At 35.8% G+C, this 17,682-nt stretch overlaps 1 long non-coding RNA gene across 1 annotated transcript; it reads right to left on the reverse strand.

Annotated features, from left to right (window-relative positions):
* Positions 1–13,878: 13,878 nt before the first annotated feature.
* Positions 13,879–17,164, reverse strand: LOC117303747. Its single transcript, XR_004520540.1, has 3 exons — positions 17,127–17,164; positions 14,498–14,718; positions 13,879–13,914 (listed from the first exon to the last, which is right to left on the reverse strand). It is a non-coding gene; the product is annotated as an uncharacterized LOC117303747 (long non-coding RNA).
* Between the last annotated feature and the right edge of the window lie 518 nt (positions 17,165–17,682).

Here is a 17,682-nt window from a genome sequence, read left to right on the forward strand (position 1 = left end):
TTTAGGCAAAATTTGCTAAGTACACAACAGCCTTGTAATTATTTTCAGCCTTGTACTTATTTTCAGCCTTGTAATTTAAGTACACAAGGCCGTGTACACATTTTCAGGCAACAAAAAGTACACAAGGCTAAAGCCTACAGACAATTGTTAAGAGTCAGTTCAGGTAAATAATTGACATAGTTGCTCACGGTCAAAAAATGATTTTGTTTTATACTTTGTGGGTGGAAGGGCCTTGGGGTGCAAGTAAACAAAATTGCATTTTCAATTCTATATATAGCCCGTTGCCATGGTTACGGCTCATTTTGTTTTTTGGCCATTTTAGGCCGATTTTGGGGTCTGAAAAACTGGTTTTTAGCTCATATTTACGACTCCATCCCACCAAAATGCATAATTATTTCAAAAAAACTTTTATATCACTACAAAGTATCATCCTTGGCCTTCCTTGAGAAAAAAAATAATTGCTTTAAATATCACCCTTGTGCTATTTTTGCATCATGCATTACAGTATGTTTTTGGAACTTGCAAAATCGACATTTTTACCCTATTTTTGGACCCCAAAATGTCAACTTGCCAGGGGTCTCAGAAAATTTTCCTTTCGGCTGTGATTAGGGCCAACATTGGTCTTTCCATATCTGGTGTCAAAAACTTGGGCAATTGTATCCTGTTGTGACAGTACTACCTCAAAACTAGACTTTTTTCCAAAAAACGTGAAAAATGCCTTTTTAAGGGTCTTTTCACATAATATCGACATACGTGTCCATGGTAAAAAAAAAAAGGAATATTTTTCTTATACTTTGTGGATGGTAGGGACTTGGGGTCCAAATAAACAGCATTTACATTTCAAATCATAGTATAACACGTTGCCATGGTAACAGTTCATTTGTGTTTAGGCCACTTTAGGCCGATTTTGGGGTCTGAACAACTTTTTTTTTAAGTTAATATTTACAACTCCACCCCACCAAAAAACTAAAATATTTCATAAAACCTTTTAGTACAAAGTATCATCCTTGGCTTTACTTGAGACAAAAAAATATTGCTATAAATTTTACCCTTGTGCTATTTTTAGAACGTGCATTAGAATATGTTTTTTTGAACTTGCAAAATCAACATTTTTACCATATTTTTTGCCCTCAAAATTTCATTTTTTCAGGGGTCTCAGAATATTTTCCTTTCGGGTTTGATCAGGGCCAAAATTTGTCTTTTTATTTCTGGTAAGAAAAACTTGGGCAAGTATATCCTGATGTTAACAGTACTGTCTCCAAAATAGACTTTTTTCCCCAAACAGAACAATGCATTTTGAATTGTTTTTTCTTCATATTGAATTTATAACATTAAAAAGTAATAATTCTATCAATCTTGCAGCTTTTCCTAAGCACTCTATAGGCTTAGTGGATTACCCAACATTGATCAGGAACTGTTGATGACCTTAATTTTAGAATTTGCCCGGCCCAGCCCCAATCATATTTCTTGACATTGCATAAAACAATGTTTTGTGAATAGCGCCTCTTTTTTTGAAAGTGTTCCCTTTCGGTTGTTATTGGTATTTTCATTTCTTCTGTGTAGAAACACTGTGTTTATTGTATCTTGTTGTGACTGATCATGCCTTAAGTATAGTAATTTTTCCAAAAACAATGCATGCTTGTTAAAAATCTGGCACTGTTTCCATGCCCTTTGAGTAATGAATACAAAGTTTTTATTTAAACATAATGGTATCCAACCAAACCATAACCAATGCTTTGCCACTGAGAGTTCTTGATTTGGCTACTTTACCTATTTTACAGGTATGATTCCCATTGCAAGTAGAGTACGATGAGCATTCTTTACAAGTTGTCTGTAATACAGGGCCTACTCTCCTTGGTCCCTGCCTGCTACCAAATGTAAAACTTTTCATAGAGATAGAGATCATAAACAATGTAGTTTCTGTGCTTGAGGCAGATGGTTTTGAGCATCCAATCATGTCCAACACAAATGTGGGAAATTGAAAAGCCCGCTTAAAAGTGTTGGAAAAGTTTGCCAAGATCTTATTAAAAACAATGATTCTAACGATTTGCAAGATGAGCGTAAGAGATCATTTAAAAGGAACACGTTGCCTGGGATCGGTCAAGTTGGTATTTGAAATGCGTTTGTAACCGTTTGTTATAAAATGCATGGTTAGAAAGATGTTTTTGAGTGATACTTGTGTGGAGCATTATATTCTACTTTTAAAATATCTTTCTAATCATATGCATTTTGTAATAAACGTTTACAAACGCTTTTCAAAGACCAACTCGACCGATCCAAGGCAACGTGTTCCTTTAATGGAACAACATTGAAAGAAGTTGTAAATACTTGCACCTGCTCAACATAAATAAGTAAGATGCATTTGCAGTGACAAAAGTTTATTCAGGCTAGTTTGATTATTTGTTCCATTCACTATCTTACTAGTTCATAATTATTATATATGTCTCTGAGAGAACGATCAACAAAAAACATTGTCAAACATTACCTGCTGAATTGTTTATCACGTTAAATAAACCAACTCTTTTATTGTTTGCAACAGTACAATTGAAAGGAACCCCACCATGGATGGGGGAACTGCTTACAGAAGGCCAAAGCAGGTGAATGGCCATTTAGATACTTTGGACACAGTACTTGCTCACTTTTAGAGCCTCTTTGTTCTGATAGGGATGAAAATGTTTAGTTTGGTAGCGGGCAGGGGACCAAGAAGAATATTATAAGGCCATCTATAGACAAGAATAGTAAAGAATGCTCATCGCACTACTTCTCATCTTGCAATGTGAATCATACCTGTACAACTAGGTAAAGTAGTCATGACAAAACAAGAACTCTCAGTGGCAACGCATGGTTATGAACTTTTTATATGTTACTTAAAGAGCATGGAAACAGTGCCATATTTTTTTAACAAGCATGCTCGTTTTTGTTTTTTATCAATTCAAACTAAGGGATAACTTCAAAATGCATTTTTATTGTTTTTGGAAAAATTACCATGTTTGAGGCAGAAGTGTCACAACAGGATACAATAAACGAAACTGTTTCTCCCCAGCAGACATGCAAACCATAATGATAGCCCAATCACAACCAAAAGGGAAATATTCTGAGAACCAATAAACAATTAAGACAATACAAACTTTCTTTATGTGCAAGGGGAATTAAAAAATGTGACTTTCAAAAAAGAGGCGCTGTTCACAGAACTTTGTTTTTTTTATGCAATGTCAAGAAATATGATTGGGCCGAGTCGGGGCGGGGCAAATTCTAAGATTTAGGTCATCAACAAGTCCTGATCAATGTTTGGTAATGCACTAAGCCTACAGAGTGCTTATGAAAAGCTGCCAGATTGATGGAATTATTTCTAACTTCTTCATGTTATAAATTCAAAATGAAGCAAATATTTCAAAATGCATTTCTCTATGTTTTCGGGGAAAAGGGTTTATTTTTGAGACAGTTCTGTTACATCAGGATACAATTGCCCGAGTTTTTCTTACCAGAAATAAAAAGACAAATTGTGGCCCTGATCAAAACCGAAAGGAAAATATTCTGAGACCCCTGAAATTTTGAGGGCAAAAAATATGGTAAAAATGTTGATTTTGCAAGTTCAAAAAAACATATTCTAATGCACGTTCTAAAAATAGCACAAGGGTAAAATTTATAGCAATATTTTTTTGTCTCAAGTAAAGCCAAGGATGATACTTTGTAGTGATGTAAAAGGTTTTATGAAATATTTTTGTTTTTTGGTGGGGTGGAGTTGTAAATATTAACTTAAAAAAAAAGTTTTTCAGACCCCAAAATCGGCCTAAAGTGGCCTAAACACAAATGAACTGTTACCATGGCAACGTGTTATATTATGATTTGAAATGTAAATGCATTTTATTTGGACCCCAAGTCCCTACCATCCACAAAGTATAAGAAAAATATTCCTTTTTTTTTACCATGGACACGTATGTCGATATTATGTGAAAAGACCCTTTTCACGTTTTTTGGAAAAAAGTCTAGTTTTGAGGCAGTACTGTCACAACAGGATACAATTGCCCAAGTTTTTGACACCAGATAGGGAAAGACCAATGTTGGCCCTAATCACAGCCGAAAGGAAAATTTTCTGAGACCCCTGGCAAGTTGACATTTTGGGGTCCAAAAATAGGGTAAAAATGTCGATTTTGCAAGTTCTAAAAACATACTGTAATGCATGATGCAAAAATAGCACAAGGGTGATATTTAAAGCAATAATTTTTTTTTTCAAGGAAGGCCAAGGATGATACTTTGTAGTGATATAAAAGGTTTTTTGAAATAATTTTGCATTTTGGTGGGGTGGAGTTGTAAATATGAGCTAAAAACCAGTTTTTCAGACCCCAAAATCGGCCTAAAATGGCCAAAAAACAAAATGAGCCGTAACCATGGCAACGGGCTATATATAGAATTGAAAATGCAATTTTGTTTACTTGCACCCCAAGGCCCTTCCACCCACAAAGTATAAAAAAAAATTAATTTTTTGACCGTGAGCAACTATGTCAATTATTTACCTGAACTGACTCTTAAAGGCTTGTACACATTTCTAGACCAAAACTGAACAATTACACAAGGCTATAATAATAATAATTTGGGAAAATAAACATCCACGGCCTTACTCGGAAAAGTTTCCGTATGGCGCCACCACTTTTTCATTTGATATGAAATAATATAGTATCTAATTTACCTCATTGAGATATCCTTTTCGGTAAAAATGAGTGAAAAGGTGGTGGCGCCATACGGAAAGTTATCCCCTTACTCGCAGCTAAGATCTGCAGGAGGCAGGGGCAGATTGTATTTTTGAATTTTGTGTGGGTTTTGTTTTTCTTTCAAGTAAAAAACAAAATAGCAACTTCTGAAATTATTGCTTGAAATATTATTATTGGCTTCTATTCAATAAAAAAAAGGCTTCAAAAAAGCCTACTGCATCATGAAGAGCACAACATCGCACCTTAACAAAAAAATAGGCAATTGATAAAAGTGCTGGCCTCACCCCCTATGATCCTTTCAAATTTCGGCCAATAAAAGGATGCCGTTCGTACTACGGTCACGCGCATGCACATCGAGCAAGGCATGCTGGGAAAAGATGGCGATATCGATCACCCCTTGGAACGAGGTTGATGCACCCCTTAACTCCTCGCGGCCATTTTGGTTCTGAGCGCGGGCATCGTGTGTTCAAAGGCGATTGCTCGACGTGTGTGTGGAGGAAAAGCAGATTTTCTGTCACATTTTACACATCAAAATTTAACAACTTCCACGATGATAACCGCACGGATGTTCATAGAATCTTCTTAATCAGGTAAGTGATTCATGTGTTGATGCAAAAGAGGAAATTTGAGGGGGTTATAAGACAAGATTGTCTCGGGCAATACAGTCAAACTATTGTCAGCTAAATGTCAATGATATAACCCAAGACAAATCGAAGAAACGTAGATTGTGTTAAAATTGATTAAACCACTGAATTCTCGCTCAATACAAGTGAGGAAAATATTGTTAGGGACGGATATTTTTGTTGAAACATTGACCCACATCGATTTTGCTGATGAATTCTAACACTTTGCACTACACGTTTTTTGTTTCTCCAATTCCTTCAAGTTCAATGCAAGTGTTTAGAGTAGCTTCACAGGGCGCACATATTTTTCTTTGAATTGTTTTCTTGTGTGTTGGGAATTAGATTTGATGACATGAGGTACTGTACATGTCATGTATATGTTGAGACAATTTAAAGGCCCCCTGAACATGCTGTCCTGAAGTAAAATTTCCCAATGCCTTATACTTTCTATATCCCCTCATTATGTATGAACACTAATTTACATCCATACCCTAACTATAATTTTGTTCTTTTTCAGAGTTCGTGGAATCTGAATGTTTCCCTTTCATCAGAAGTGTATGCTGCCTCTCCCTACATCTCAGCAGTCTTTCCAGCCACAACAGCAGTCACTGAGGTACGAGCCTCAACCGTTCTGTAAGGAAACCAAAATGTATATTTCTATTACTAGCTGTAGGGCCAAAATAATTTATACCAACACATTTGCCCAAAATTATCTCGTATTTTTTTTTCTCCTAAGACCCACATTATTTATGACTTCTCCTTTTTTGTGGGGCCTCCGAAGAATCCGTTAAATTTCTATTAAACACTTTCATTTAGGTGAGCCCTTCTTCTCGATGAAATGTTCATACTTTTCCCTAAAGAGCCAAACATAATGCCTGTATTACAGGCCAAGCATCGTCAATTCGATACTAAACTACCCTTGAGGTCATTACCTAATATTGTGAATGAGCATTTTTTTGAGTTTTGCAACTGATTCTAGTTCACCAAAAGGAACGATTACACTGTATTTCTGTACTTGCAAACATGGAATTACTGTTCATGAATAATATGTAACTCTAAGCCCCCCCCCCCCCCCCCCAGGATGTTGAGAAAAAAATTAGCTTTATAATTTTGAATGCATCCTATTAACTAGGTGTACTTGGTAGTTACTCCAAACATTAATTACCATGAAAACGATAGAGCACTGGCCATGTTGATGTTAAAACAATGTTGTCGGAAAAACTGTCGGAAAAACACCCTTTAAAGTAAAATGTAGTTTTAGTAGTGGTAATTTTTTTCAAAAAGTTTAATCTGAGAAAGGCTTCAGGCATGAAGCCTTTCTCATGCATCTGAAAGCACACAATTTTATGCATGGAATGTAGATTTCCTTTCATATTTTGTTTTCAACTTTGATGACCATTTGAGCCAAAACTTTCTCTGGTTTGTTATTTATGCATTTATTGAGGCACACCAAGTGATGAGACGGGTGTTTGATAACTACCAAAAGTATCCCCAATCTTTATTATTTTCTAAAAGTTACTTTTAATTAGTTCATCAACGCCTAGAAGAGGAATAGGGGATCACCAAAGTCATTCATAGAACCAATAATTGTCCAAATATTATGATTCATCAGAAAATAATAAGCAAACCAGACTAGACTGTTTATTTGAATTTTCAAGACTTTATTTGAACAAACTCATGTTTTCAAAAGAAAGAAAACAAAAACAGCAGTTAGTGCATCCACACTGTTAGACATTAACCCCCACCCACCCCTACCTCAAGAGCTTGATTATGACTAAGATGTATGTTATGTTTCCGGAATGTTTTAATTAAAACAATTTTTGTTTTAGGGGTGCTTTTGCACTCCTGTTGCTTCCTTACTATTCATTTTGATAGTTGCTTAAATTGATGGTTAGAAATGTGCCAGTTGATGTAAAATTACTTAAACCTCATTGAAATTATTTCAAAATGTCATTTTTTTTTAATGCACTTGTCAAGTGCCACAATTCAAAAATTGTATTTGTAAAATCAAATACAGCTTTCAATTCATACTTGTCTTTATTAAAAGTATTGAAAATGTGTATAGTTCCAAAATTAAACTTAAACCCCCCCTAACCAGTTAAGAATTTATCCGAGAAGAAACATCAGCTGGCAAATGACAACCATAGCTAAGAAATATAAATGATCAACCAAGGAAGAAATGTAACCTGTTTTTCCAAAAGGAGTCCACATGGCAAAACAAAAAATAGTCTCATGAAAACATAAACTATTTGGTTTCCACAAACTTGTAAAATAATTGTTTGTGCTTTTTCAGAATATTCCAAGAATCAAAGCGTTTTTGTTTGTTTATTTTCAAACAAATCTAATTAAATTTGACTCCTTTATGGTTTACAGGTTGCATTTCTTACTTATAAAGAAGGTACAACATTGGTAGTCATATACTGCATATAGAGTGCACAAATTTGGACACAAAAAACATTATCTAAAACTTGCAGGTTTCAAAACAAATTTCTTTATTAATTGTTTATCTCAAAACAGTTTTTACATCAAGTGGACATTAGATGAATGTTTACTTGCATGCTTACCAAAATTTACAATAGCGTAACTACCAATGTTGTATCTTCTGTAAAGGCCGCATCTTATAGCTTGTTCCGTGACTTTATAATCTAAATCTTGGAAAGTTTTTGAAGTCAAAAAAAGACTAAGTACAAACATTGACTATGAGTTTCTGCTCAAAAAATTACTAAGTACAATCAATGGCTAGTGTTTTTGGTCAAAAAATGACTAAGTCCACAAAAGGTCAATAATTACTAAGTGTTTTTGTCAAAAAATGACTAAGTCCAAAAAAAAAATAAGTCCAAACATTGACTATGAGTTTCTGCTCAAAAAATTACTAAGTACAAACAATGGCTAGTGTTTTTGGTCAAAAAATGACTAAGTCCACAAAAGGACACAGAAAGTCAATAATTACTAAGTGTTTTTGTCAAAAAATGACTAAGTACAAAAAAAGACTAAGTACAAACATTGACTATGAGTTTCTGCTCAAAAAATTACTAAGTACAAACAATGGCTAGTGTTTTGGTCAAAAAATGACTAAGTCCACAATGGAACTCCATTTTATTGTTATTTAAAGTCACAACAAGCTATAAGACGATACCTTTAATAAGGGGCTGCATTCCATTTTGATGTACCTAGCTATATAATCTAATGGTAATTTGAATTTGACGCCTTGTATAAGTGTCATGTGCAAATTTCTAGTTGATTACATGTTGGTGTACATTACTATGGGATACAGTCTCTTCTGCACCCCTATAGGGGGTGCATTTGGTTGATCATGATTTTAATAATAGGGGGGGTAGGGCCAAACTTTTTACGCAGTTAATTTCGAACCGTACAACGGCACGAGAAATATTTTTGGCTGACTTAGTCTATATAAAAAAGGCAATTTTTAAGGCATTTTTTTGATTTTTTAAGCACCACTGAACTGTAGAAGCAGCAGAGTTGCGCAAACGTGTGTACCAGTTGGTGTGGCCAACTACTATCTAGAAAGTGAAGCGACTTAATGATCTAAGTATTAATGGAAGGAAAGCATTTTATTAAGTTAAATCAAGTTAATGTTTCATTGATAGTCTGTTTTACCAAAGTCCTGCCTTACATGATTGACAAACTAAAAAGATTGGGTTTTTTTAAAGTCCGAAGCCAAAAACAAACTAAAGATTTTTTTTCAAAGTCCAAAACATAAGTCGAAAGGATTCTGTTGCCCGTTAAAGTGTTTGATGAATCTGTATCAAGTGTACCATCGGACGTCTCCCCCTGTTCGGGCAAACACGTCGCTAAGTTCTTGGAGTCAAGTTTCAAGTTTGAATTTTGGTTGAAGTGTAAAAGGACGTTTCCACTCCGTCACCGATTGAGTCCTGTACCATCAGAATAACGAAGACTTCAACCCAGATGATGATGCGCTGATCAGAGAAACAAGATTCCAACATGGCGGCTGAACTTGAACAATTTTGTTAATTTTTGTGACGAGCACAAAAAACAACACTAAAATACGCATGTTCTTTTCAATATTAACAGCATACTCAGGAATGTATTGGTTTCACTTGCATTAGAAGTACTACACTTCTGCATAAATTTTGTTTCAAATCAATCATAAGTTTTGGATTTGTTAAAACATCGCAACATTTTAACAGTGTGTGTGATTACATGTTCAAACGCAGTCAAATAAATAAAGTCAAATTTCAAAGTCAAAAGTGAGGTTGTACGAAAACATCAGATTTGCATTTTCATTGCATTGAGTATCATAACAGGAGATATTGTAGATGACATTGGGTTTATGGAGGATAACTAGACTGAGAAAAAAAACCTCTTAAATAAACCTAACCTATCTCTAAACAAATTCTAAACTCCTAAGTACAACAAAGTTTCAAATCCTACGGAACTACAAATTGCTGATGAAGTCCCAATTAAGTATTGAAAATCTAGGATCAACAACTACTCCTACTGATTAACTTCATGTAAATCTGCAAACCAACCACTGCATGCTAATGATTTCGTACCAATTATAAATTACAATTTTTTGCATAAAAATTAGTCGGACGTCGGTGTCGGAAAATCACTGATAACTTGGTGTATTTCCATCTAGTAAGACACCTGTGATTCTGCAAACAGTGCATGAGTAAAGTAACAAAGCGACGTCTTATTTAGAAAACCTATTCCTGCTGTTTCTTTTTGGCATAATATTCATAACAAAATCAATCTAACAAGCGAATTGAGAAATAACTAAACGTTTTGAAGTTATATGTTTAATAATTCTACACTAATATTGGACTAGTGTGTATGCTCCCTTTTCCTTAAACTACCTAGCCATGTGACAAATTACTATGTTTGTTCTGAGGTTATTTAACTGAATAAGTCTACACTAATACTGCTAATACGCTAATAAACACCTAGTTTGATCCATTGTGCACTTTGCTGTTGTACATGTTGAGACATTCTCATGTTTACCATAAAAGAATTAAAATAATTGATGGACATCGCACAAAATTTGTTTTGTTTCAAAGAGATCTTAACAAACACAAAATACAATTGTTATACTGACAAAAACTAGTAGCTTGCATTTGTTCCCAACAGTTCTACGGGTTTAATATCATAAACTTGCCTACTCTTTTCAGAACCTGTCAAAATAATTAATGACCAAGTGTCTTTGTCACTTTAACAGCCTGAATAACTAAGACTTCAACCCAGATGATGATGTGCTGATCAGAGAAACAAGATTCCAACATTGCGGCTGAACTTTACAAATTTTGTGAGTTTTTGTAGAAAACTTGTGTGTCGTCACCATGTTCAGCTGGAAAAGGGTTAACTAGTTGTAGAAATTGTTCACAATTATCAATAATTAATACCCTAAAGGATTGAAAACAACTACTGCAGCTAAATTACTACGGTTATGAAAAATGTATTAAAAAAAGCAATGTCCATTGGTCAACATCATTTGTAAATCATTTCCTCAACTGATTGTCGTTAACATACCTACTGTAGAATCTGTCATAGAGCTGACCACTCAAAACCTACAACGCACAACCTAGTTAATTGGTCGCTGAAATAGACCAATTGTTAACGTCATAGACTGAATAACTAACGTCAACCAGTTCAACAGGGGTTTTAACTAACTCGGAAATCTTAACACTATTCTAACTTACGAAGGAGTGTAAGTAAAACCTACAATAACATAATGCACAACAGCATCTTTCTAAGCAACGATGTTTCTTCTACAATAAAGCACCCTGTTTACTTCCTACACAATCCCATTGTCATCTTTGATATCTCCTTTTGATACAGTCAAAACTTCTTAACACAAGTGAAACCAATGTAAAAGCCTGAGTACCTGATTGAAATGTGAATAGCCATGTTCAGAATCTCGTTTCTCCGACCCTCGCACCAACATCTGGGTAGAAGTCTCCGTCATCCGTCAGGTCCAGAGTCTCCCTCAGATCAGAAGAGGATGTCCGGTTGCAGAAAAGGTTGATCAAAAAGTAGACCCATTTACACAGGAACAGTATAGAGAGACGGGTACCAACTTAGGATAACAAAATGATCAGGTAAAAAATGTGAAAAAAAGTGCTATGGTCCTCAGTCCTTGACACTTTTGATACAGGCCCCCAAAGACTTCAACAGGCAACCAAATCCTTTCTTTCTTAGGTTTTGTATTTTTGTCGGAGATCGAGAAAGTTGAAATAGTTTGTCAATCATGTAAGGTAGGACACCGGTAAGACAGACTACCAGTGCCACATTAACAAGATTTCACTTAATAAAATGCTTACCCAACCATTAACTCTTGGATCATTAGGTCGCCACACATTCCAGATAGTAGTTGGCCACACCAACCGGCACACACGTTTGCACAACTCTGCTGCTTCTACAGTTCAGTGGTGCTTTCTACAGCATTTAATGAATGGTCACCAAATAATTTAAGACATAATTTTTCAAATTATAAAAACAGCCAAGTACATGTACAACATTTACCATCCTTGAGTTGAAATAAAATTTATCTCTGAAATAAGATTTTTTTTTTCATCAGCTGATGCCAAAAAAAAATCAATGAAATTTAGAACTGTTAATTATTACTGTCACAGCAATGCAAAGAAGAAAAAACAACATTTTCAAATGTGACTGTTTCGTAAAAGATATTGTACTTTCAATTAATTTCATTTTAAGTTTGGACAGGTGTGCATCACATTTATCCAAACATGTCGTGCTTAAAATGAGTAAATTTGGTTAAATTGATGACGTACTCGTATGTCATGAAGATTGGTCCCAAGAAGAATACAACTTTAGGATGTGTTTTGGTTGCATTAATTGTCTTGAGTGCGTGCAAGTTGTACTTGGCTTTACAATCATCAAATTATAGATATATAGAACCAGAAGCACTCCCACAATTTGAGTCACAAGCAAATTTTACAGAATTTTTTGTTTTCCTAAACCGATTTAAGATATTCCAACTCTGGGAAAATCTAGAAAAGAAGAGTTTTTAAAGCAAGCAAAGTTTTAAAAGTATGAGGGGAAAAAACATTTGCCAAGAGAGTTTTGAAAAAAGAAAAAAAAGAAAAAAATTCCGTATTTTGGAAAGTAAAGTGAAAGGTCTATATGAAAAATGTATGCATTTTGTACGAAGTATTGTGAACTCGTTTCGTGGGAATGTTTCGATAAAATGTATCAAAAACACTGGACACTATTGGTACCTGTCAAAGACTAGTCTTCACAGTTGATGTATCTCAACATATGCATAAAATAACAAATCTGTGAAAATTTGAGCTCAATCGATTGTCAAAATTGTGAGATATTAACAAAAGAGAAAAAAACGCCCTTCTCGCACCATGGTCACACGAAGTTGTGTGCTTTCAGATGCTTGATTTCGAGACTTCAAATTCTAAATCTGAGGTCTCGAAATCAAATTCGTGGAAAATTACTTCTTTCTCGAAAACTAAGTCACTTCAGAGAGAGCCGTTTCTCAAAATGTTTTATACTATCAACCTCTCCCGATAACTCGTTATTACCAAGAAAGGTTTTATGATAATAATTAACTTTGAGTAATTACCAATAGTGTCCACTGCCTTTAAGACAATTTATGTAAAATACACAAATATTATGCCTCGTTCGTTCTTTCAATCGATCAACCCACCCCAGGGGTAAGGGGAGGATCGATCAATAACAACAATTCATGAAGGTAAACAATTAAATTTTAGATACTCGTTTTTTGAAACAAGCTATACAGCATGAGTATTTGCACCCTTGCACGAATGAAAAACATTCATTATTTGTTTAATATATTGTCCAAGTAGATCTTTGTCATTTTGATTGGAAGATACAACTTTCATAAACAAAGCGTAGGCCTACAATTTCTAATTGTGAAATTACACCCGTTTCTTTTGGGTCGGCCTGTTTGACAATGCGTTCTGTACAGCTGTTTTGGGACACGCAGAAACCGAATGCTAGTAATGTGCCTTGCAGTAACACTGCTGCGTTACCAAAGACACGCGCACGCGGTGATGTTTTTTGCTCCTCAGCGTGCAATAGTACTTTTCGGATGGAACAAAAATGCACGCTGAGTGACCGTAGCGTGCAATAGTACTTTTATTTGCCAACACATGACGGACACTCCTCCAATCAAATGGCAAGGATCTGCTTAGGTGTTATCTAACACAAACTAATGTAAGCAAACACTGACAGTTTAAAAACACTTTTACCACAGTTCGGCCATTTCGTCTGGTTCCTGTGTACCGATCAAAACCCGCTTGAAACTCTCAAAGTTTGAAAAAAGGAACCAGACTAAATTTGGATGTCAAGCCTCATTTTGTTTCTTGAGACAATCCTGATGGCACTGTCATTGATAAAGGATCCTTATCTTATTTAAGTACCCATACTGGGATGGACGCTCGGCCTCCTCATCAGTAAGATATCTCTCTGGCATCAGGTGGTCGTCGTTGTTGTCGTCTTCGGTGATGATTTCATCTCCTTGTTCCAGTGAGCTCTTGCCTTGAGTTCCTCTCAGTGTAGAACGATCCGAAGATGTTGATTCTCTTCAAGAGTACTCAATCTCTTGATGCCTGTAAATCAAAAAAATTAATAAAAATTTACTTTTACATTAAAAATGAACCTTTGACCCTAATCATCCTGGGGTCAATTTCACAAAGAGTTAGAAAGATCAAATAAAACAGTGAAAGTTTCAGCAAAATGGGTCTACTGGTTCTACTTGCTGAGAAAACAGAAAGAAGCAAACCCTGTCACAGTAGCTATGAATTCATCCGAGGTAAAGATTTTGATACATCAACAAATTACGTTCGTTTTTGTCCAAACATTTAAAAAGAAAAATGGCCAGGGGTTTCCTTACGGGTGGCGAACCCTTTGTCACTGATTTTTGCTCCTGTTTTCACAGGTAAAATATAAAACCTCTGAAATAAAACGAGCCTATTTGTACATCAAAATATTTTGGGGGCGTACGTTATTTTTAAAAATTTACCAAATGTCAACTTTAAGTTTGAAGTGGCGCAATTTTCAATCAAACACAGTTAAAAAATTGTCCAGGGGTTTCCTTACGGGTGGCGAACCCTTTGTCACTGAATTTTTGCTCTTCTGTTTTCAAAGTTAAAAATATAAAACCAAATATTTGGGGGCTTGTCCAAAACTTACCAAATGATAAATCACCTAATATGAAGTGGCGCATTTTTCAATTAATACACACAGTTAAAACATCGGCTTCCTCATCAGTAAGACATCTCTCTGGCATCAGGTGGTAGTCTTTGTTGTCGATTTCATCTCCTTGTTCCAGTGAGCTATTGCCTCGAGTTCTTCTCAGTGTATACCGATCAAAAGATGTTGATTCTCTTCAGGAGTACTCAATCTCTTGATGCCTGTAAATAAAATATAAAAAAAAATAAAAAATTACTTTTACATAAAAAATGAACCTTTGACCCTAACCATCCTTGGGTCAATTTCACAAAGAGTTAGGACTGGTCCTAACTTAGGACAAACTTAATGCTAGTCCCAAGTTGGACGAGTAACTTGTCTTAACTTAAGATAAGACTAGTCTTAACTCTTTGTGAAGTCCACCGCAGATCCTTCAAGATCCAATTGCATGTTTTGTTTGTTTCTGTTTTGCTGAATGCTACACTTGTAACCATATTGTGCTTACACACATGTCATGTAAACAGTGAATTTCTGCTTGTACTAATCCTCATGTAGCACTGAAATCCGCAATTCAGTGACGCTCATGGCTCTTCAACAATGTTACCCCTGATCACTAGGCCATTTATTTCATTCATCAAACCAACTCAGCTCCCTTGGGAATAAACTGCCTGTGCAGCCAAATATGTAGTGACCAAGCTAAATAAATCACAAGAACCATCTCTGCCCTCACAGGTACCTACTAACCCCTGTACAATCTATGGAAACTGTATGTTAAACCTAAAAGGGTCTACAAGCCTAAAGCCCGGTTCATACTTCCTGCGAATGCGAAGCAAATTTTGTTGTCACTAACTTGCAACAGTTGAACTGTGTCACAACCCCTTCGAAACATTCCCTAAGAAAACAGGGCTGTGTCGCCAAAATTCACTGTGCATTTGCAGGAAGAATGAACCAGGCTTAAGTAGGCCTTAACTTACTTGCATGATGGGCAGAAAAAGAAAACGGTTTGTCCTTCATCAGCTGATCGTGTTTGTCTGGTGTGGAAATGAAGTCCATCGTGACCGCACTTGGCACATGCCCTGTCAATCTGAAACCAGACCAGATACAAAAATGAAATTAAGAAGTGGTTGAAAAATAACCAAGCACTGAAAAAAACAAAAGTGTGATAATACGCCTAAAAGGTTGGGCCATAAGTTGTTGTTTTTTGTCAATGATTAATGGACAAAATATAGAAAGATGAAATAAAACTTTGAAAGTTTCAGCAAAAAAAAGGTCTACTGGTTCTACTTGCTGAAAAAACAGAAAGAAGCAAAACCTTGTCACAGTAGCGATGAATCCCTCCGAGGTAAAGATTTTGATACATCAACAAATTACGTTTGATTTTTCCGAACATTTAAAAAAAAATGGCCAGGGGTTTCCTTACGGGTGGCGAACCCTTTGTCACTGATTTTTGCTCCTCTGTTTTCACAGGTAAAATATAAAACCTCTGAAATAAAACGAGCCTATTTGTACATCAAAATATTTTGGGGGCGTACGTTATTTTTCAAAATTTACCAAATGTCAACTTCAAGTTTGAAGTGGCGCAATTTTCAATCAAACACAGTTAAAAAATTGTCCAGGGGTTTCCCTACGGGTGGCGAACCCTTTGTCACTGAATTTTTGCTCTTCTGTTTTCAGAGTTAAATATATAAAACCAAATATTTGGGGACTTGTGCAAAACTTACCAAATGATAAATCACCTAATTTGAAGTGGCGCATTTTTCAATTAATAAACACAGTTAAAACATCGGCCTCCTCATCAGTAAGACATCTCTCTGGCATCAGGTGGTCGTCTTTGTTGTCGCCGTCGTCGATTTCATCTCCTTGTTCCAGTGAGCTATTGCCTTGAGTTCCTCTCAGTGTAGGCCGATCCAAAGATGTTGATTCTCTTCAGGAGTTCTCAATCTCTTGATGCCTGTAAATAAATAAAAAATTGCTTTTACATAAAAAATGAATTTTTACCCTAACCATCCTGGGGTCAATTTCACAAAGCCTAACTTAGGACTAGTCCCAGGGGATATTAAAAACTTAATGCTAGTCCTAAGTTGGACGAGTAACTTGTCTTAACTCATGATAAGACTAGTCTTAACTCTTTGTGAAGTCCACCACAGATTTGCTGAATGCTACACTTGTAACCATATTGTGCTTTACACACATGTCATGTAAACAGTGAATTTCTGCTTGTACTAATCCTCATGTAGCACTGAAATCCGTAATTCAGTGACGCTCGTGGCTCATCAACAGTGTTACCCCTGATCACTAGGCCATTTATTTCAATCATCAAACCAACTCAGCTCCCTTGGGAATAAACTGCCTGTGCAGCCAAATATGTAGTGACCAAGCTAAATAAATCACAAGAACCATCTCAGCCCTCACAGGTACCTACTAACCCCTGTGCAATCTATGGAAACTGTATGTTAAACCTAAAAGGGTCTACAAGCCTAAAGCCCGGTTCATACTTCCTGCGAATGCGAAGCAAATTTTGAACTGTGTTCAACCCCTTCGAAACATTCCCTAAGAAAACAGGGCTGTGTCGCCAAAATTCACTTTTCATATGCAGGAAAAAGGAACCAGGCTTAAGTAGTGATTAACTTACTTGCATGATGGGCAGAAATAGAAGACGGTTTGTCCTTCATCAGCTGATCGTGTTTGCCTGGTGTGGAAATGAAGCCCATCGTGATCGCGCTTGGCACATGCCCTGTCAATCTGAAACCAGACCAGATACAAAAATGAAATTAAGAAGTGATGAAAAATAACCAAGCATTGAAAAAACAAATTTGTGATAAAGCGCCTAAGATGAAATAAAACTGTGAAAGTTTCAGCAAAATAGGTCTACTGGTTCTACTTGCTGAGAAAACAGAAAGAAGCAAAACACTGTCACAGTAGCGATGAATCCATCCGAGGTAAAGATTTCGATACATCAATAAGGTTTGCTTTTTCCAAAACATTTCAAAAAAATTGGCCAGGGGTTTCCTTACGGGTGGCGAACCCTTTGTCACTGATTTTTTCCACAGGTAAAATATAAAACCTCTGAAACGAAACAAAGTATATCAAAATATTTGGGGGGCTTACGTTATTTTTCAAAAATTTACCAAATGTCAACTTTCAATTTGAAGTGGCGCAATTTTCAATCAAACACAGTTAAAAAATTG

Source organism: Asterias rubens, chromosome 20 (assembly GCF_902459465.1).
Source record: "Asterias rubens chromosome 20, eAstRub1.3, whole genome shotgun sequence".
NCBI lineage: Eukaryota > Metazoa > Echinodermata > Asteroidea > Forcipulatida > Asteriidae > Asterias > Asterias rubens.